General features: G+C 35.7%; 1 pseudogene; it reads left to right on the top strand.

Moving 5' to 3' along the window:
* The first annotated feature begins 3,592 nt into the window (after positions 1 to 3,592).
* Vmn2r116l-ps20 (vomeronasal 2, receptor 116 like, pseudogene 20) overlaps positions 3,593 to 22,001 on the top strand; it is a 30,233-nt pseudogene continuing 11,824 nt past the window's right edge.

Genomic DNA, 22,001 nt, shown 5'->3' with positions numbered 1-22,001 from the left:
CCAGTTGTTAGGGAAGCCCTTGGTCCTACCAATGTTGTACACTCAGGGTAGTGGAATTTGGGGGGGCATTAAGGTGGTGGATACGTGGAATACCCGTATGGGTTAGGAGGAGTGAATGGGGAATAATGGAATGGAAACCGCGAAAGTTGATAATGTTTGAAATGTAAGTAAATAAATATATCTAATAAAAAAATAAAAATAGAAAAATAGAAAAGCCAAAAGGCCTATAATGAATATCCCCTCAAATATATTTCTATCAAATCTACTCATAAAAATTATATACATTTAATTATATCAGTACATAAATTCAATAATTAGAAATAAGAACCCTTTCTAACTCAAGAAAAAGAGTGAATGTTAGTAACCACACATCAGAATTTGCACCAGGCTGTTTTGAGACTTCTTTTTTCAAAGCAATTAATCTAAATCTCTTCACCTTAACCTAGGCACACTGTTTGGACAATGGTGAAAAGCAGCCACATTTTCCCCCAAAATACCATAAAACTGTCTGTAGGCCTCATACTTAAATTCTTTTTCACTGAAACCTCCTGGGCTAGGTCTGTACAGTTCAAACCTCTCAGTAACATAGTCTTCTGTAATCCTACTAGGATAGCCCATTAAACCCCATTTAAAGCATTCCATTTCTTTCCAAAACTTCCAAAATTCACATTCTTTCAAGCTCCTACAGAACATACCAGTGGCTCTTTAGATCAACATTCCAAAGTCCTTCCAGTCACAGGAAAACCCCATTCCTGAACCAATTTCTCTTAATCCAGGTTTCTATTCCTGCACAAACGTCACAAACAAGAAGCAAGTTGGGGAGGAAAGGGTTTATTCTGCTTACACTTCCACATTGCTGTTAATTAACATATGAAGTCAGGACTAGAAGTCACATAGGGTAGGAGGCAGGAGGTTTTGCAGAGGCCATGGAGAGATGCTAGTTACTGGCTTGCTTTCCCTGGCTTGCTCAGCTTGCTCTCTTATAGACTATGAACCCAGGGACTGCACCACCCACAATGGGATGGGTCCTCCCCCCAAGAATACTAGTTGAGAAAATGCATTAATGCTGGGACTTATGGAAGCATTTTCTCAATTGAAGCTCCTTTCTCTGCGATAACTCCAGCTTGTGTCAAGTTGACACACTAAACAAGCCAGTACAGTCTCCAAACATGTTGTAGCTGCCACACAAAATGAAGCTTTCTATAGAGAACAGTTCTCTCTTTCCTTTGAGAGGTGGGGTGGAAGGTTGCTGTTTTCAGTTGCAGGTTGTTAATGCTCAGGGATGAAAGAAAAAAATATATTCAGCGATCTCTTTCTCTGTATACTCTCTTCTTTCTCTTCTGTCCAGTGTTAGGTCACAAAACTGGGGATTTGTGAAAAGGAAAAGCAGTGAAGAATATTGCATCTCGTTTTAGAATAAAAAAGTGAGAAAAGTCTGGAATATCTTAGATTGGTAAGGATTTTTTGGAAGAAAATTGAAAATTTAATGTTATAAAGATCTAATTTGATTAACAATAATTAACTTAAGATATATGTCTAACTACTTATGTTTTTGCTAAGTGCATATTACCAAGCTGTTAAATAATTGAGATGGGTAACAACATAAGTTTTTTGGTTCCCAAGACATTCCTTTCACAAGGACAGTGATTTAGACAAAAGCCCCAATCCATCAGAAGTTTGAATAAGGTACCTGCTTGCTAAATAGGGAGTAATTTTCCTCATCTCTGGGAAGAGAAACTTGTGTGCCTTCCAGTAATATAATACTGGTATCTATTGCCATGTGAAGGTTAATACTGGCTACTAGGACTTCTTAACTATTTTCTAGAAGACAGCTTTGTCAAATTTGAATGAGTCTTTTTCCTTTAACCTATGGAGTGATTGTATTGGTTTCTTCATTGTGTCTATTCTCATTGTCAGTTAAGTGGCCTCTCTTCTTATGCACTATGTCCCATACTGGATAGTCATTGCCTGATGTTTCCTAGACAATATAGGATGTACTTCCAAACTTTCTGCTTCAAGGTTAGTTCTCTCAGAACTTCTGGGCTTGGGTGTTAAAGATGGATGTCCCCACTTTTATGGATAAACTTTGACTCTTCTAAGAAGCCAATAAATCTCTGTCATTTTATTTAACACAGAAGCTCCTTGGTCTGCACACCATGCTTACTCAGGTTAAATGTATACCTCTCAGGTCTTTGATGGGTTTGAAATCTAGATTAACAGTAAACTTCATAAGTCCAGAGCTCAATATTAATCAGTGAAGTCCTGATAATAAAATCATAGTCTCAAACCCCACAACTAAAATTTTCTTTGGTTTGTTGTAAGTATAAACTTTAAATCCACTTTTCATCATGTTCATTTGACACAAACCCCCTACAGAACTTTGGACTCAACAAGATAGGGAAGAGTACCAAAATACTTTGTTTAAAGTTGTTAAATTCAAAGGAACTGGACATTGTGATAATGATTCTTAGCTTGAGAGTTCTCATAATTTCTTTTTATAGACTATTCACCAGTGTTTCACATCAGTGAAATAGTTACTCTTAGGAAACAATAAGGACTTTTTGAACAAGAAGCAGAATTTTGAAAATAACATTTCTAGTTCATTTTTTATTGTCAGTTTAAGTGACTATAAATTCCTGTATCATATGCTAACATGTGTCATGATGTATATCTTTAGCTCAGGTAATCAAATATTAATTGACATTATAAAACACAATATGGGAACTTGCTAAAAATGTTCTTCTTGAGCTCCCATACCCATATCATCTGGAGAACCAGGCAAATGGGAGATTTTTATTTATTTATTTTTTATTTTTTATTAACTTGAGTATTCCTTATTTACATTTCAAATGTTATTCCCTTTCCCGATTTCCAGGCAAAAAACTCCCTAATCCCTCCCCCTTCCCTTCTTAATGGGTGTTCCCCTCCCTATCCTCCCCCCATTATCGCCCTCCCCCCAACAATCACGTTCACTGGGGGTTCAGTCTTAGCATGACCAAGTCATAATTTTTATTGTGTAAAATTTACAGATATTAGAGATAAAGCCCCTTTATTGGACTATAAGTAGGATATGTTGGGATAAACTATATGAATGCATATTCTCTAAATGGCTTGAAAGTTTTTTCCCATAGTTCACACTTGTTAGTTGCCACCAAAAGCTCTCCAAAACATTAATTTGAGAGTTTGTACCGCCAATGATTTCTTTTTAGCCTTTTCCTTTTTCACTGAGTTGCTCTCCTCTAATATAAACTGGAGGGATCTGATTAAATTGTTTTTCATATTAAAAGTTTCCTGCTTCATATGTTTAGCCAATTCATCCCAGGAGAAAACAACCCTGAGTTCTTGTTGTTTGTAATCTTTGCTGAAGTTATATTGCATTTGGCTAGTGAAGAATATGAACAAACATATTTGTCAACTTGTTTTTCATGTGAATAGAGGGCCTCAGCAGCAGAGTCCAAGGGAAGGGATAGTTTCAAAATTCAAAATGGGATTCCCAATCCTTTGGAATGTTTATTGTGACAGATTGAATCATCAACAATCTCAAAACATACATGGTCACAAAAACATGAAACAAGCAAATATGTACTGCATAATGTGTGTTCTGCATCAAGCAGACTCATGTAATAATAGGATTTTCACCTGGATTTTTATCTTCTGGATCTTGCAGATTCTCAAATTTGTCTCTGCTTTTGTCTTTAATATCAGTAGATGTTATTACATAATCACTGAAGAATTTCACTATGAAATGATGTTGTCATTGTTGCATTTTTTCCTCTTCATACTTTCTACACTGGGAAGAAAATGCCATATTCAACAGTACCCTATCAATACTGGGACAAATAAATACAGTAAGTACAATTATGTATTTTTCAAGTTCAGAATTCTTATTACTTATTGGGTATAACCATTGAATTTTACTTATTGTTTATCTTTTAATTTTTACAAATTCATTCTTAGAGATTCTAAAATCTTTTTGTTAATTATATTTTCTTTTTCGATTATTTTCCTCATCAGGGTGGAATTAAATGGTAACTTTGACTGTATGCACTTTAGTTTCCCATTTAATTGATAACCATAACCTCTTATTTACCATTCATGCTATGTCACAATTATTGAATAGGTTTCCATGTTATGGTTTAAAGGTTTATTCTAAACCTGACCATGTTCTTCATAGCATTTAGTCATGATTGTACCTGTGATATTAGATAATGTCATTAAATGTAATAAGTGCTGAGTGTTGTGATGCTTGAACAAAGAGAATATATATGTTATTTGTAACTGTTTCTAGAGTTAAGAATGTCACAATTAGAAGTTGTGAATATAGAGGAGAGAGAGAGAATGGACTGAAGGAGCTGAAGGAGTTTGCAACCTCAAAAGAATAACAACAATATCAACCAACAAGGCCGTCAGATCTCTCAGGAAGTAAATTACCATTCCCAGAGTACACAGGGATGGACCTATAGCTCCAGCAGTATATGTAACAGAGGATGGCTTTTTCAAGTATCAATGGGAGGAGAGGCCCTTGGTCCTATGAAGGCTAGATGCCACAGTGCTTGGGAATGTAAGTGTAGGGAGGTGGGAAAGACTGTGTGGATAGGTGAGGGAGCACCCACATAGAAGCAGGGGGAGATAGCTGATTTATTGAAGGGATACCCAGAAAGGGATAACATTTGAAATGCAAATAAAAATATCCAATAAAAGAAAAAGTAAAAAAATGAATAAACTATATACAACTATAACAAAACCAATAAGGTATAGCCATTTGAACATTCAACTGCTGGAAGCTGAAGATAGAACAGGTTGAAAAAAAAGCTTCTCATATGACGACGATAGCGAGAGTCTAAGCTGATGTGAAGAACATGTGGTCATTAGGGAAAAAAATGCTACCAGTGAGGCTGCAGTTTGTCTTTGAACTTGAAGTAATATATTTCAACATATTTTATTGACAAAGAGTTATAAGATGGCAAACAGAGCTGTGTGTTGAATGGTTACATATGACTAACAAAATGCATACAAAACATATCTAGCGAATAAACCAATCATTTCCCTGTTCTTTCTTATTTCTCTTATTGGATTTTTAAATTTTTCATTTCAAATGTTATTCCCTTTCCCAGTTTTCCCACCCCCTCCCCTTTTTCTATAAGGGTTTTCCCCTTTTCAATCAACCCCCTTTCCCACATACCTCTACACTGGGGATTCCAGCCTTACAGCACCAAAGGATTCTCCTTCCATTTTTGCCCAACAAGTCCTTCCTGTGCTACATATGCAGCTGGAGACATGGGTCAGTACATGTATATAGTATTTGGATAGTAGTTTAGTCCTTGGAAGCTCTGGTTGGTTGGCATTGTTTTTCTTATGGGTTGCAACCCCTTTCAGCTCTTTCAATCTGTTCTTTAATTACTCCAACACAGATCCCATTCTCAGTGCAATGGTTTGCTGCTAGCATTTGCCTCTGTATTTGACATTCTCTGACTGTGACTTCAAGAGATAACTATATCAGGCTCCTGTCAGCACTTCTTAGCCTCATTAATCTTCATCTATCTGTATCTGTATCTGTATCTGTATCTGTATCTGTATCATCTGTATCTGTATCTGTATCTGTATCTGTATCTGTATCTGTATCTGTATCTGTATCTGTATCTGTATCTGTATCTGTATCTGTATCTGTATCTGGGGCAGGCTCTGAGCAGCTGTTTCTTCAGTCTTTGCTACAAACTTTGTCTGCTTATCCCCTCTCATGAATATTTTTGTTCCCTGTTTTAAGAAAGAGTAAAGCATTTGCCCCCTTTGTTGGCCTTATTCTTGAGCTTCATGTGGTCTGTGGATTTTATTTTGGGTAATTCCAGCTTTTGAGCTAATAGCGACTTATCAATGAGTGCATCCCAAGTATGTTTGTTTTGCGTGTGTGTGTGTTTTTCGGGATGATATTTTCTAGTTCATTCCATTTGCCTATTAATTTCATGAAGTCATTGTTTTTGATAGCTGAGTAATACTCCATTGTGTAGCTGTACCACATTTCTATATCCATTTCTCTTTTGAAGGGCATCTGAATTCTTTCCAGCTTCTGGCTTTTATAAATAAGGCTGCCATGAATATAGTGGAGGATGTGTCTTTGTTGTATGTTGGAGCATCTTGTGGGTATATGACCAGGAGATTTATAGCTGGGTCCTCATGCCCCGTGCTATTGTCTCGCCAGCATGAACACGCGGGGACACACGAATCCTTCTGTAGCTAAACATTTATTGAATCTTAAAGAGAGGGCCCGGGGCGCCAGCATGGCGCGGCTTATATACACCCTAGCGCTGCGCATCCACACCTGATTGGTCGCTTACCCATGATCTCATAGGCACGCCCCGGAGTGGGCAAAGACCTGACACGAAGGCACTCTTGCACATGCGCACACAGTTAACTTCCTGAAAGGAAGTCGACTGGCGCAGCGGAGGCGAGGGCCATCTTGTAATGGCGAAAGCTATCCCCTCTTTCCACGTGGGGCGCAGTGGAAGCCAGCGCCATCTTGTGGTGGGGAATGTTATTGCGGCTCTCCACATCTCCCCCTTATTGTTTTACTAATAAGAGGCTGGTCTAGGTCCCTGTAGTTACGTCCATCTGTTGTGGCTCCTGTCTTAGGTCGTTCCTCTATGTCACAGCCTTATCCGTCGTAGGGTAGCCCTATCACCAATGGCTGCTACAATAGCAGAGAAAATAAGAAGGTCTTTCCCAGGACAATTTAGGATCAGTCATTCTTCTCTGGAACAACCAGCAGGCAAGGGAACCATGTCTGAGATCTGCACAATCAGGGCAGAATTCCCCGGTCCACAGCAGCTTCACGCAGATGGCATTTCTGTGAAGCTATAGACTGCAAAATGACAACACCAGTTAAGGCAGCAAGAGTCACCAGGGGAATGAGGGGGGCAGCAACGGCTGGAGTCCAGTCTTCTCCAGCAAGCAGCAGTGCACAGAGGGTCAGAGAGCAGGCCACAGTGGGACGGGACACATGCATCGGTAACACTGACTGCAGCAACGCCAAAATCTCTGTGATGACAAAAGATGAGGGGGAATCTTCCATCTTCCTCTCAGGGCAGAGGAATGACTCTAGGGACCCGAAACACGAGAGCTGAATCTTCATGTAACCAGGATCAGCAAGTCTCACCAACCACCTCTGGCAGCTGGCACACTCTTGTAGCATCCTGTAGAAAAAACACAAACATTCCCTCTTCTCCATATAAAATATCTGAACAGGATCATGCCAATACGTGTATCTTTATATTTCATCTAGGCAGAAGTATGTCTAGTTGTAGGGTGCCATAAACTCAGAGTGTTCTTTGGCATCCAAATTTTGAAATTGAAATAAAAGGAGTATCATAAATAATTGTATAGCATACATAGCATAAAGGGATAACTCCCCCTCTTTATTTACTAAGATATAGTAAAGATATTATTTATTAAGGTAAGTCCTCAAGGATTAAATTGAGGACACTGAGCACTTGTATTTATAAATTGACTTGTATACCAAATTATTGTCTCTAGCATTATTGTTTTGGTGATATAAAGAATGAGATTTTTTGACTAAGTTTTCTATGTAAGGCCTGTAATCTGTCTGGCATCATTGTCTTCCCTTGTTAAGGGGTCCAGGCAATCTAGTTTGAGTTCTTAAATGTCCTATAAAGGAACAGTACTTAGTGCTCTTAACCACTAAGCCATCTCTCTAGTACTTTACAAACTTTATCTACCTAATCATAAGCATTAATTAGAAATGTCAAAACCTGTAAATATTGTCTAGATTCAGTTGTACTAGAAATCCCTGAGCTGGCAGGGCAAGGCTGGGAATTGAAAGTAAGCAAATGGAGTCTTCTTCTTTTTATATCAATTCTATTACCATTTTCTATGGTTTTGTATAGTTGTCTGAGTCAGACCACTGAAAGGACAGTGAGTTGTCAGAAAATTTACACTGAAATCATCACTCACTGATTTCATGTAGAAAACCTGTCTCTAGTAAAGCATTAAGTAATTGAAATCAATTGTAAACCATAATCCACACATTAGCTATCAGTATGTGAATTGAAAGCTTGATTTAAAAATAGTGACTAAACCAAGGAATTTAATAATCTGTATTGAAGTGACAGAAACTCAAGAGAATAAACAAGTGATCTAATCATATATGTAGCCTTTTCATTAGATGAACCACCTATAAATATAGTAAGCACATTTCCTATGGGTTGTATGTACAAATTTACAGTAAATACAAAAGCATGTAAAGAGTAAAGTTATCAATTTTGTCTGAAATTTGTATAAGTGATAGGCCAAATATCAGTATTTTTTTTTTTTTTTGGTTCTTTTTTTCGGAGCTGGGGACCGAACCCAGGGCCTTGCGCTTCCTAGGCAAGTGCTCTACCACTGAACTAAATCCCCAACCCCCCCCCTTTTTTAATTTTATTTATTATATATAAGTACACTGTAGCTGTCTTCAGACACAACAGAAGAGGGCATCAGATCTCATTATGGATGGTTGTGAGCCACCATGCGGTTGCTGGGATTTGAACTCAGGACCTATAGGAGAGCAGTCAGTGCTCTTAACCACTGAGCCATCTCTCCAGCTGCCCAGTATTTTGAAATAACCAATTTGATTGTTGTTTGGAATAAGGTATATTTCACCAGGTTTTTTTTTAAAATACTTCTATGACTCTAGCCTATAATTTTGTATTAACACAACTGAAGCCTTATCTCCAATGTGGATAACAAACAAGGACCTAAGTCCTCTGGTAAGGTGAGGTACTTAGCCAATTAACATATCCTTAGAAGCTTAAAATTAGTTTCAAATATTCTTTTCTGGAGTAGTGTAACAGCTACTCCCCAAATATTAAAGCTCATTTTGAGAGCAAAGGTCTGTTGTAAAAATTTCCATATACACTGGAAGATTCAAAGTTCTAACTTTTTACATTGAAGAAGTAACAAAATTACATAATATAAGGCTGTTAGCCATTTCTAATGATAGCACTCTTGCACATGCGCACACAGTTAACTTCCTGAAAGGAAGTCGGCTGGCACGGCAGAGGCCAGCGTCATCTTGTAATGGCGAAAGCTACCCCAGCTTTCCACGTGGGGCGCAGTGGAAGCCAGTGCCATCTTGTGGTGGCAAATGTTATTGCGGCTCTCCACATCCTCAGGTAGTGGAATGTCCAATTTTCTGAGGAACCTTTAGACTGATTTCCAGAATGATTGTACCAGTTTGCCATCCTTGTTCTTTCAAAGAAGAAGAAGAAGAAGAAGAAGAAGAAGAAGAAGAAGAAGAAGAAGAAGAAGAAGAAGAAGAAGAAGAAGAAGAAGAAGAAGAAAAAGAAGTTGTGAATACTTCTGTGCTCCAACAATATTTCACATATCTCATGTTTTATTACAAGTGTTTGTTTGATAATTTAATTTTTATTCTCAGACAATTCTCCTGTGTTTTCCTGTTTACTTCATTTGTTTGCAGTATTTACTCTTGTTTTTAAATACATATAGACCAAGACATATTGACTATGAGAGTTTCATCATGGTGCTGTATCTTAGCTTATGTTAAATTTCCAGGTTAGTTGATAGTCTCAGACAGGTATTGCTGAGTTGGACAGAAATATTCATGTATATTTCTTGATAAAGTAAATAAGATGCTTTTATCCTCAACAGACCTTCACTTCCAGGTTCCTGTGAATACATGAAGAGATGTGTTGGAAACCAGCAAGTTGAAAATGACCAAAACAAAAACATGAAAGATTTTAGAACCTTTGAGAGTTAAATTATCAAAATAATAGTTTTTTTAAAAAGCAAAGAAGGTATAACGGTGAATTATGCTCTATGAGATAATATTCTGTGCTTGGTAAAATCTTTTGAAGTATTAAGGCATTAAATCAATGACAGTGGAGGAGAAATATGTTTAGATATAAATGAAAATGTAATATTTATTTGGCAACTTTATTTTGAATTTTTAAAACATCAAATATGGGTATATAAAATTTATTTGAATAAAATATTTCATGGTATTCTATTTTTTGGGGGAATCATATTTTGACACAAAGTAGATCATAATAATTTGTCATATGATAATAGATGTGGTAACTTTGTTTTTTTTGTGGAGACCCTTCTATTTCATTATTATCAATATTCCTTATAAATCCTCTTTTCTGGTTCCCTGTCCTCTCAGCAGTTGAGGTACCAATATGTATGAGTATGTGTTTCTACTTATTATGTGCAGAGTAAGCTCTTCACTGCAAAGACTCTATTTACAGATATGTGAGCAATTAATGTCTGGTTTAGTCATTATGAATAAAAGGATTTATTTCTGTAAAGAACATTAAATTTGCATAAAATCAGAAGAAAATAAGCTAAATATATGACAAAATTCAGTCACTTTTACTATAATGTATTAACAATATTTTTGGATATAATGTTACGTATGAGTAAAAGAAAAGTGGCTTCTTTTATTGTCATATTTTTTCATTTAATGTACACCTAATTTATTCAGCTTTATATACACTCCATTATCAATATAGCAAGAAAAATGGTCCATGGGTAAAAGTACTAAATGTTGGAATTACTATCAGGAGAAAACTATCTTCAATATGTAGAAATAAGTGGAAAAATTAGAAGGAAAAGAATAGAGATTATGTACTGAAGTAAATTGGGGAAAACATTGTTAAATCCTAGAATGAATGTTATTTTTAATTTTTTTATTAACTTGAGTATTTCTTATTTTCATTTTGAATGTTTTGCCCTTTCCTGGTTTCCGGGTCATATTAACAGTACAATCTTTTCAAACTTGTTATCATATTCTTTATTTGTATGTATATATATTCTTCTGATATAGCCCATATTTTTTGGTGAAGGCAAAATGTTTGAACGAAGGTTGTCATCCTACAATGTATGAGTTAATATCGAGCTCTGGTCTTCAGGGCAACCACTAGGATCCTACCATATATAAATCATATTGTTGACCTATTGGTCAATCCTTTGATTGTCATATCTTGATTTTTTCCAAGTTAAACTGAGAATTTTCTCTATTGGTTTCTGAAAGTGAATTATTTTCCTTCACATCAAGTAAAATATGGGATTGAGCATATGTATCAAATTTAATTTCATCAAATACATATTCACTTTTACTCTTCATAGTTTGATAAAATTGATGTATCATAATATTTCAATTCTAGTCAATTTTGTTTTTAATAGACTATTATTTTACTAGAATTATGCACCATGTGTGCAATTTTCTATATTAAAAAAGAAGCCAATTTTCTAGAGCATTTTTCATGTAGATAATGCCATTTTGGATTCTTTGTAGCATGTCTTCCCTCATGTATATTAGTAGTGAATATGGTTCCATTCCTAAATATATTGTTATTCTGAGTTGGCTTTATAATTGACCTCACTCTTTCTTGGAATTTCAGCAATGCAGTTTTTCAGTAAAAAAACAATGACTGGATCTTGGATATAAATACTAGTCCAACATGACCTTATTTTTACATGTATTAATAATAACTACAAAAGTTCTTCCTTGGTATCTACCCCGTTGTAACCACTGACCTTTATTTGTTCCATTTGCACTTTTCATTGGCAGTGAAATCTTGTTTGTGAGCTCTCCTATTCTCTGTTTGTATTCTAAGAAAGATATAATCTGCAGAGTTATATTTGATCAAATTTAAATGTACAAAAAAAAAAGCAGCTCAGAGCATATAGTGCAGGCTTTGGCAAGTTCTCACTGTGGTAAGAATTGATGGCCCTTTCTATCAGCAATGTAAGGGTTATTTTACCATCCATCTTATACGGGTAGATGTGGGCATCCAACTGAAACATTCATATTCCATAACTAATAAAACAAATATAGACTGATGTTATGTAAAATTTTTCCTGGGGAAAATTATAATCTTTCCTGTGGAAGAATATTACACCTCAGGTAAACTATTTCATAGCATTCTTTAGTTACTTGTAATTATATGTGTGTGTGTGTGTGTGTGTGTGTGTGTGTGTGTTGTGTCAGTTTAAGTCCTCCTGGACGATTAATGAAAGCTAAGTCCATGAACTTAAAATAATAAGAGAATTTCTGTAGAGAGAATGGATGGGGGAAATGATGCAATCATTGTATAATCTCAAGAACAGAAATGATAAAAATGGTTTTCATTTGCAAAACATGTATTATAAAGCATGTAATTTAGAAATTAGGTGTGCAAAAAGTTATCAAATCTGTTTTATTAAAGTTGCCTCTGATCATTGTTCTTTGACTATAGATATTTAGTTCCTCTGATCTAGTAGTAGTTTTTATTACTTAATTAATCATGGACTTCTGAAAATTCATACATATCTTTCAATTTTGTATATATTTTATTTGAATATATAATATTTACACATGAGAAAATGTCATTGATATTATTTCTCAAATTCAACATCCTACTTATCAATTCTTTTACTTTGGACTATATTACTTCATTTATATTTTTATCTGTCTGCTTTAATATAAAATTAATATTTGCTAATTTTTTATTATTTCTGTTTGTGATCTCAAAGAACTTTATTAATCATTTAAATAAAAATAAAATTAAGTTCATAACACATTCATACATCAACAAAAATAGCATTATAATTGATTTCAAACATAAGTTCAAGTAGATAGACTAAGAGATTTTCCTATAGGCTGCTAGGTGGTTGATCTTGCCTTTGATGTTTCAATACCTGTACTGCTTGTCATCATATTGCTATTATTATGACTACCTTTTCTTTTCTTTTTGTGTGTGTTTGTACCTGTGTTCATGTGTGAATATATGAGCCTTTAGTATTTGTACCAATTAAGTCCAGTATTTGTATTGGAACCTCAAGATTTGGGTATAATTTTTGGGAATCAAACTTGGATTCTCTGGAATAATGACACCCTTAATTGCTGAGGAAGATTTCCTCCCACCATAGAAATTGTCATTGGAAATCTTAATAATAACATATTTATACTTATAAGCAATTCAGTGCATTGATAATATTCTCCAAAGCCCCCATGTAGTACAGTGCCCATCCTCTTTGTCCATATCTCTCATTCCCAACTTTAAATTTAGCCATGAGCCATCATAAGACAAGCTAGTATCTAACATGTGACTTCCTCAAATGACTTTGCTTTAGATACTATCTATGATGAAACTCTAATAAGCAAGGCCTAGTAATAAATCATTTTAGGAAAGATTCCTGCTCTTAATATGATTTTTCTGTAATTATTAAACATATGTAACAATCATTAGCTATTTCCTCACCTCTTTAAGCGGAGCTCTGAAAACACAGGAATATGTACTGTCTTGTAGGGATTCTATATAGATAAATAGATGACTTCTTAATTCTTAATGTTGAGTCTATAAGAATCCCTAAAATTATGTTGGTGTTTATTAAGTTTTTTAAAATTAAATTTATTTATTTTTTATTTATTTATTTATTTATTTACAGCAATAGTGAGACTCCTTTTAGGGCCTTTTCTTATAGCTAAAACTGCAATGAGATCTTTGTACTGCCAAGGCTGGACACCCCCCCCCCCCAGTGTAGAGGAATGTCCACAGGTGGAAAGTTGTGCTGGTTGGGCAAAGGAACACAATTATAGAAGGGGAGGGGTATGGGAGAGGAGGCTTATCTTTGGGAAACCAGGAAAGGGATTAATATTTGAAATAAAGATATTCAATAAAAAAAGAAAAGTATATAAATTATACTTACCATGCTTTTAGGTTTTTTAGTTTGTTTGTTTTTTTTTTGTTTTGTTTTTACTAGTATACCTGAAAGCATATAATCCAAACTCACAAAAACAAAGCAAAACAAAACAAAAAAAACCCTGCATTGAGAAATCTGGCAGTCTCCCATGTTTTACCTGTTAATTGCTTCTAGATACTAACCAGACTTTCTACCACTCAGAGAACATTCCAAGAGGTTGTAAAACAATTAAGCAAAGGTCATAAAAAGGGAACTACAATTTACTATAGATGCTAAGACAGAAGACTGAGTTCATACAAAACTTCATAAATAACTTAGCTATGGGTTTTCTCTCTCAAGGAACCAGTGAAACTGTGACTGATGAAGAATGTTTGCCATATAATTATTCCTAATGAATATGAATGTAAACATTTTTTTGTTTTAAACTTTTATTTCAATTTATGATTTGATTATATGTGTAAACTTATGAGAAATGTTTTAACATGTGATCATGTTTTCTAAAAAATGTGTAAGTACTAAGGACAAAGAGAAAGAGGGCTTAGAAAGGAGAAGTCAGAAAAAAATGTCCTTGACTTGCTTTGGATCGTTCTGCTTTCCTGCTTTCTTAGATAGATATCATTTGAAACTTTTTACAACTTAGAAATAAAGTCTATAATCATCTTTCTTATTTTACTTTTAGTGGATATTTTCTTTACTTACATTTCAAATGTTATTCTTGCTCCTGGTTTCAACTTCTACAACATTGTATCCCCTCCTCCCAGGCCCTGCTTCTGTGAGGGTGTTTATCCACTCAACCATTCCCTCCCTCCCTCCACCAGGCTTTCCCCTACAGTGGAGCATTGAGCCTTCATAGAACCAAGGGCCTCTTTTCCTGTTGATTCCAGATAAGGCCATCCACTGATGCATATGCAGCTGCAGATATAGATCTCTCCATGTGTACTCTTTGGTTGCTGTTTAAGTCCTGAGATCTCTGATGAGTCTGGTTAGTTGATATTGCTTTTCTTCCTATAGGTTTGTAAATTCCTTCAGCTTCTTCAGTCCTTTCTCTAACTACTCCATTTGGGTCCCTGTGCTCAGTCCAATAGTTTGCTTTGAGTATCCACCTTTGTATTTCTTGTGCTCTGGTAGAGCCTCTCAGGAGACAGTTATATCAGGCCCCTGTGTGCATGCACCTCTTGGCATCATCAATGTTGTATGGGTTTGGTGTTTGGATGTGGGACAGTCTCTGGATGGCCTTTTCTTCAGTCTCTGCCCTATATTTTGTGTATTTCTCTTGTGAGTGTTTTGTTCCCACTTCTAAGAAGGACTGAAATATCCACGCTTTGGTCTTCCTTCTTCTTGAACTTCATGTAGTTTGTGAATTACAATTCACAAAATGTATACCTTGGGTGTTCTGAGCTTTTGGTCTAATTTCCAGTTATCAGTGAGTGCATATCATGTATGTTCTTTTGTGATTGGATTATTTGACTCAGGTTGATATTTTCTAGTTCCATCTATTTCCCTAAGAGTTTCATGAAGTCATTGGCTTTAATAGCTGGGTAGTACTCCATTGTGTAAATGTACCACATTTTCTGTATCCATTCCTTCCTTTTTTTCTTCCTGTGACTTCGAACAAGCAGACTAAAAGTTAGAGCAATGCAGTTCCTGGTGAGATAGATCAAAGGCCACATTACTTAATTCCTTGCTGCAAGGCTACAGATGCCAATCTCCTAAACCATCAGCTTTTTGCACAGAGAAAGAACAAGAAACTTTTAAGACTTTTTCAAAGTTATTGTCAGCATTTCAGTATAATTAGAGAACTAGAATGTCTGGAAACCCTCAGACTTCAAAGCCACACCAGAGTCTTATTCTGTGCCCTGTCTCTAACTTCTCCATGCCAGGAGGCTCCTGGCATCTAAATTGGCACCTTAAAAGAGGCAGGGACTTTGAAGAAGGTAAGTCTACACAGATTGGACTCTCAATTGGACCTTTCAGACCTGTTTATAGAGGGTGAGAAATAGGAGTTGATATTGCCAACTGCCGTCAGCAAAGGTTGAAATTAGGTACCATAAGGCTTGTGCCAGAAGCCATCATCTCTGGCTGTAAATTGACTGCTGCCATCTGCAGAGGCAGGATAGTAGGTGCCATCACAGCCAGGTTGGGTTGGTTGAGTACCATCAATGCCAACGGTACATCAGGAATCATCAGCTCTGGTTTTCATTGCCTGCTACACCAGGCAGTTCTCAAAGCATTTCTTTTGGGAGCTATCAGCACTAATATTAGGTCTGGAACCATCAGTTTCAGGTTATGTGCATTTCTTTTATCTCTCAGGATGGAACAACGTGAACCTATTGACATAGAGTTCTTTACAGATGTTATTAACTATACTATTAAAGAAAAAAGGGATTAGGGTTAGCTCTAGCCAGCTGATTGACTTTCTTCAGTTTGTATAAATGGTCAGTCCTCAGTTTCCAGGAAGGAGAAATTTAGATATGGGTACATGGGAGAAAACACGGTTAGAGACTGAAAACTGGTTTAAAGAGAACAGAGGATTAGGTGTGTCCCCTATAGCATTTGCTATTTGGAATATGCTTAGGAAGGCATTGGCTGAGAAGCAAAAAAAAAAAAAAAATAGCCACATATGTTCAGGAGACAATAGATTCACCTCCGTGCGAGGAAACTCCTTTCCTACTGTGTCACTTAGGATCTAAGTCCAATGTTTATTCTTCAACAGAAAGGTCTAAGAAAAGTAGCTCAGAAGAAGGTAGTGATAAATCAAAAAAGAAAACATCAACCTCTGAGAAGCAAGCTAACTCAAAAAAGTAATTAACAAAATATCATAAACATATCTGGTCTACCCTGCAGCATTTAAAAATAAGTCATTCTATAAGACTTCCTGAAAAGGGGTTGGGGATTTGGCTCAGTGATAGAGCGCTTGCTAGCAAGCACAAGGCCCTGGGTTTGATCCCCAGTTCCGGAAAAAAAATAGAAAAAAAAAAGACTCCCTGATAAATATAAAAAGAGTCCAAACAGGTTGTGATCAGCTGCTGGTGTACTCTCTGCTCTACAACAGGGTAAATTGTTAGGCTGTTTTTCAGTTATTATGGAGAATAAAAAAGGTTAAAAATTCCTTTTGGGAATTATTGTCATTAAAATTCCTTACAACTCCTCATGATCAATTTAAAGAAGCTAGAGCCCACCAAACTAAAGATAAATTCTTGCCATATATACATATATATATATATATATATATATATATATACATATATATATACATATATATATATATAATTGTCGGAAAGAGAGTTATCTAAGATGTTTGATAAAGAAGGATGAGAAAGAAAGAGTTAACATTTGCCTAGGAATTTTATGTAGTCTTTGTTTTTAATATCTGAGTAGTACTCCATGTTGTAAGAGTACCAAATTTTCTGTATCCATTCTTCAGTTGAAGGACATCTGGATACTTTCCAGCTTCTCGCTATTATAAATAAATCTGCTATGAACATAGTGGAGTATGTGTCCTTGTTATGTGTTGGAGGATATTTTGAGTGTATGCCAAGCAGTGGTATAGCTGGGTCCTTAGGTAGTTCTATGTCCAATTTTCTGAGAAACCACCAGAACAATGTCCAGAGTGGTTCTACCAGCTTGCAATCCCACCATCAATGGAGGAGTGCTCCTATTTCTCCGCATCAATGGATAGAACTAGAAAATATCATCTTGAGTGAGGTAACCCAGTCACAGAACACACATAGTATGCACTCACTCATAAGTGGATATTAGCCCAAAAGCTTGGAATACTTAAAAAAATCGCAGATCATATGAAGCCCAAGACTAAGGAAGACCAAACTGTGGAGGCTTCATTCCTTCTTTGGTGGTAGAACTAAATACTCATGAGAGGAAATACAGGGACAACGTGTGGAGCAGGAACTGAAGAAAAGGTCATCCAAAGAATGTCCCACCTGGGGATTCATCCCATATACAGCCACCAAAGCCAATCACTATTGCTGATGCCAAGATGTGCTTGCTAACAGGAGCCAGATATAGGTGTCTCCTGAGAAGCTCCTCCAGAGCCCTACTGATACAGACGAGGATGATTGAAGCTAATCATTGGACTGAACAAGGGTACACCAACTGAGGAGTTAGACTAAAGACTGAAGGATCTAGAGGGGTTTGCAACACCATAGGAAGAACAACATCAACCAAAAAGAACCCAACCTGAATTCCCAGGGTCTAAATCACCAACCAATGAGTACACATGAAAGGACCCATGACTCCAGCCACATATGTAACACAGGATGGCATTGTCCAGCTTCAATAGGAGGAAAAGCCCTTGTTCCCATGAAGCCACATTTCCCCAATGAAGGGGAAAGCCAGGTGGGTGGGATTGGGAGCCTCCTCATAAAAGCAGGGAGGTATCGGAAAGGAGGGGAAAGGGGGATAATATTTGAAATATAAATCCATAAATTATTCAAGAAAAATAAAATTGAAAAAGAAAAACATAAACATATGAAATGTTTACGGGTATGGGAAAAAAGTTTGAAGAAACAACTCCCCCAAAAATGACAATGGAAGTTATAGTAAGAATAGTAGCTGTAGCTCTAAGAGCATGGAGATGCTTGCCTAACAGAGATACAAATACCAAAAGGCTTGTTAATATGATATAGAAACCAGAAAAAAAAATTGAGAATTCTTTTGCCCAGATGATAGAGGTTTTAAAGCCAAAGATATTATTTTAAAACATCTTGCCTATACCCACTTGTTACTCTCTCCTACAGACAATTTAAAAATCTGTTAATTTATTTAAAACATATGCTGAGGTTGTTACTCCATAATTTTAGTGTGTATCCCTAACAACAACCACACAATGCTAGAACACCATACAGAATCTTACTAATCAAGGACAGAAAATATTTATTAATTTAGGGTTTGCTCAAAAAATTATTCAATTAACCAGACTGGGCATATCATCCAGTAATGTCCCAGTAAGGCAGGAGGTACCATAAATTTTAATGCTTCTTGCCCAATCAGAGCAGAAACTCAAAGTAGTTACCCTCCTTGTCTGAAAGGGTACCACTGGCTTAAAAAGTTCCAAACTAGCTATCATAAAAATCACACTCGAAATATCCAATAAAAAACGAGATTTTAAAAAAAAAGGCACTGCCCTATCTGGTGCTGTAAGCCCCAATAATACAGTTATCTTATTAAATCAGAAAAACTTTGTGAGGGTCCTAATTCAGGCCCCTCAAACAATAGAAGCAATTCAAGAGCCTCAGGAAACCAATGCATTTGTCCTTGAAAAACTATCTAACCGCTCCTGCAGGCAAACCCTTGCAGTACAGGACTGAACCTCAACAACAATATTTACTCATGACCTCCTCAAAGAGCTTACTTCGATTATTATCATTTTAAATTTTTTTCACACAAGAAACATTTGTATAACAAACAAATGTAGTGACAATATTTATTGTCTTTTAAATAGTACAGACAAGCCCACTGTTTAAAAAAAAATACTATGTCATTGTTTTATACCTATTTTACAAGTTTAGCCCCAATATTCAGAATTACAATTCTTGGTTCAGTTTAGAAATTACCTTTGTCTATTGGACATATTCGAGTTTATTCTGATTTCTCATCCTTTGCATGAAGATAATGAAAAATTTAATTCATTAACAGCAAATTGTTGCTTTTGCTAGGAAAATAACTTAGCAAAATCTTGCAACCTCATCAAATCACCTCTCCACTCAGGGAAATTGCTCCTAACAAAATTTAATACTGTTCTCAATCAAGTTCATGTTGTTTTGCACTAATAACTTTGAGAGTGGGGCCATCCCAGAATCTTACTTGTCTAGAAAAAAAAATCACATCATTGAAGAAACCTGACACTTCTTCTACAAGTAACAAAACAGCAATATTTTTGTGCTTTTAGTAGAATGGACCCCATAGCCTCATTTGTATGAAGGCTTGGCTCATACTGAGTGGACTTGTTGGAGTCCATTGGCCTTGCTAGAGTTAGTATGTCCCTAAGCAGGAATGGTTTAGAACTCCAAACAATTTTGTCCACTGTCTTTTCTTCTGCTGCTTGTCGATAAAAATGTAGAACTTTCAGCTTCTTGTCCCATTCCATTTCTGCCTCCATACTACAATGTTTCCCAGCATCATGAAATGGACAAGATCTCTCAAAATGTAAGTTAGCTGCAGTTAAATGTTTTCCTTCTTAAGATTTGTTATGGTCATTGTGTGTCTTCACATTCAATAAACCCAAGGAAGATAGGCTTGTTGTTTTTAAATGTTTGGAGGAATATTGACTTTGGAACTTTCTTTTAGGACAACAGTGAAATCTTTTAAATGTTGCTTAATGAGCCATTCATGGAAGGATATGAAACAAAATGTTGCTGAGTATGACTTGATCTTTGAGTTCCTGGCTCAAGTGGACACACAGGTGATTACAATTAGTATGTTACATGGAGATTGCTTCTTAGATATCTTGGAAAATAATGATGCTGTACTTTTGACGTAGTTTAAAATATGTGCCTGAAGCTAAAGTGTAGAGCTATAGATTTATTCCCTTTGTAGAGGAAATGTCAACATAGCCTCTTATTGACCATTGTCTGCAGTTATTAGTGCTTACGCATATGAATACATATAAAGAAAAGTAAGAAGCTGAGAATGAAATATAGCTGTGAGGAACTGATTTCATACCTCCCAAAAGAATATGAGTATATACTTGTAATCTAGTGATTATGTGGAAAGCAAGAGAAAGAAAAAGAGAATCTCTCTAAGTTTGCTCTATAGCAATCTAGGTATAGGTGATTAGAAAATAAAGAAACCCAACAGGCAGATATGCTGGTGCAAGACTTTTTTCCCAATAGTCTACAGAAAGAGACAGGTGGGTATTTCTGACAAGACCAGCATGATATACATAACAACATACAGTAAAGTTGTGTCTCTGTGTTATTAAATAAACCAAACAAGCATCTGAGCACTAAATGAATGAAATGCATAGATTCATGAATGCATAATTAAATATATGTATACATACATAAATAAATTGAACTCTTTATAAATAAGGCGAATAGCTAGGAATCAACCTGCGTATGTTTTGTCTTGAATTCATATATCCTGAAATCCATAGAACTGTATATATTAAGAGATGAACATGCACACAGTCACACACAAAAACAACATAATACTCATAATGATAAAAATATAAAGGGTATGGTGCTGCATTCTTTTTAACCTTATCTATTCACATACAGAAGCAGGATTTTCTATGCTTGTTCTATGACACTAGTAATTCCATGCTACCATAATAAAAAATTATATCAGATAAATAACTACAATGGCCACATATGAAATAAAATTATCTTTGAAATATTATTTAATTAAGATATTGTTTTTTAAAAGTTGTTGAGTTGATAATAGAATAGTGGATTTTTATAAAGAACCTGAGAAGGCTAGATATCAACAAATCTGCTATTGGGAGAAATATGATTCCTGATTTGTAAACAGAATGTGTAAGGAATCAACTTATAAAATATAAATAATATGTGATTTGAGGATCTATAACTAATGAGATATTACCTAATCCTAACACATTTACCTAAGGTAGTTCATCAATTCATAATGAAGACATTAAATTACATGTTTTATAGAATCAAATTGAACTAGAACATTTAGTGTACTAAATATGTGAATGTGGTGGTATATATGGTATATATAACTATATTATTATGTTTTTATGTCACTTACACAGGTATAACTTTAAGAACTACCAGTATATTCTTGCTCTGCTACTTGCCATTGAGGAGGTCAATGGGAACCCCAATCTTTTACCCAACATGTCTCTTGGATTTGATTTCTACACTGTGAGATTCACCGAGAAGGAAACACTTATGAATACTGTTGTTGGGCTCACTGCTCATAGGCAGAGAAAGGATTTGCCTAATTCCAATTGTAAAAAGAAAAAATTTTCTGCTGCACTCACAGGAACATTATGGATAACATCTGCCCAAATTGGGACATTGCTTCAGCTCTTGAAATGTCCCCAGGTGAGAAAATTTGGATGTGCACACTGAGAGTCAATTTTCTTAGTTCGTATTATAGGTGTCTTTAAACTGAACAAGTCATTTATCAATTATCCAAACATCAAAACATACCCAGAGTTCAATCCAGATATATTTTGCTTGTAAAAGAAAGGTTGGTGTAGTAAATGAAACCAGGTAAGTCCTTAAAAATTACAGACTTAACGGAAATTTCTGTAAAATCTAGTAAATGGAATGTTTTTTTTAAAATCTTCTCCTGTTTTCGTCTATTGCTTCAGGAAT

Source organism: Rattus norvegicus, chromosome 4 (assembly GCF_036323735.1).
Source record: "Rattus norvegicus strain BN/NHsdMcwi chromosome 4, GRCr8, whole genome shotgun sequence".
Lineage (NCBI taxonomy): Eukaryota > Metazoa > Chordata > Mammalia > Rodentia > Muridae > Rattus > Rattus norvegicus.
Note: the sequence above shows the minus strand (reverse complement) of the source record. Positions and strands in the feature narration are given on the sequence as shown.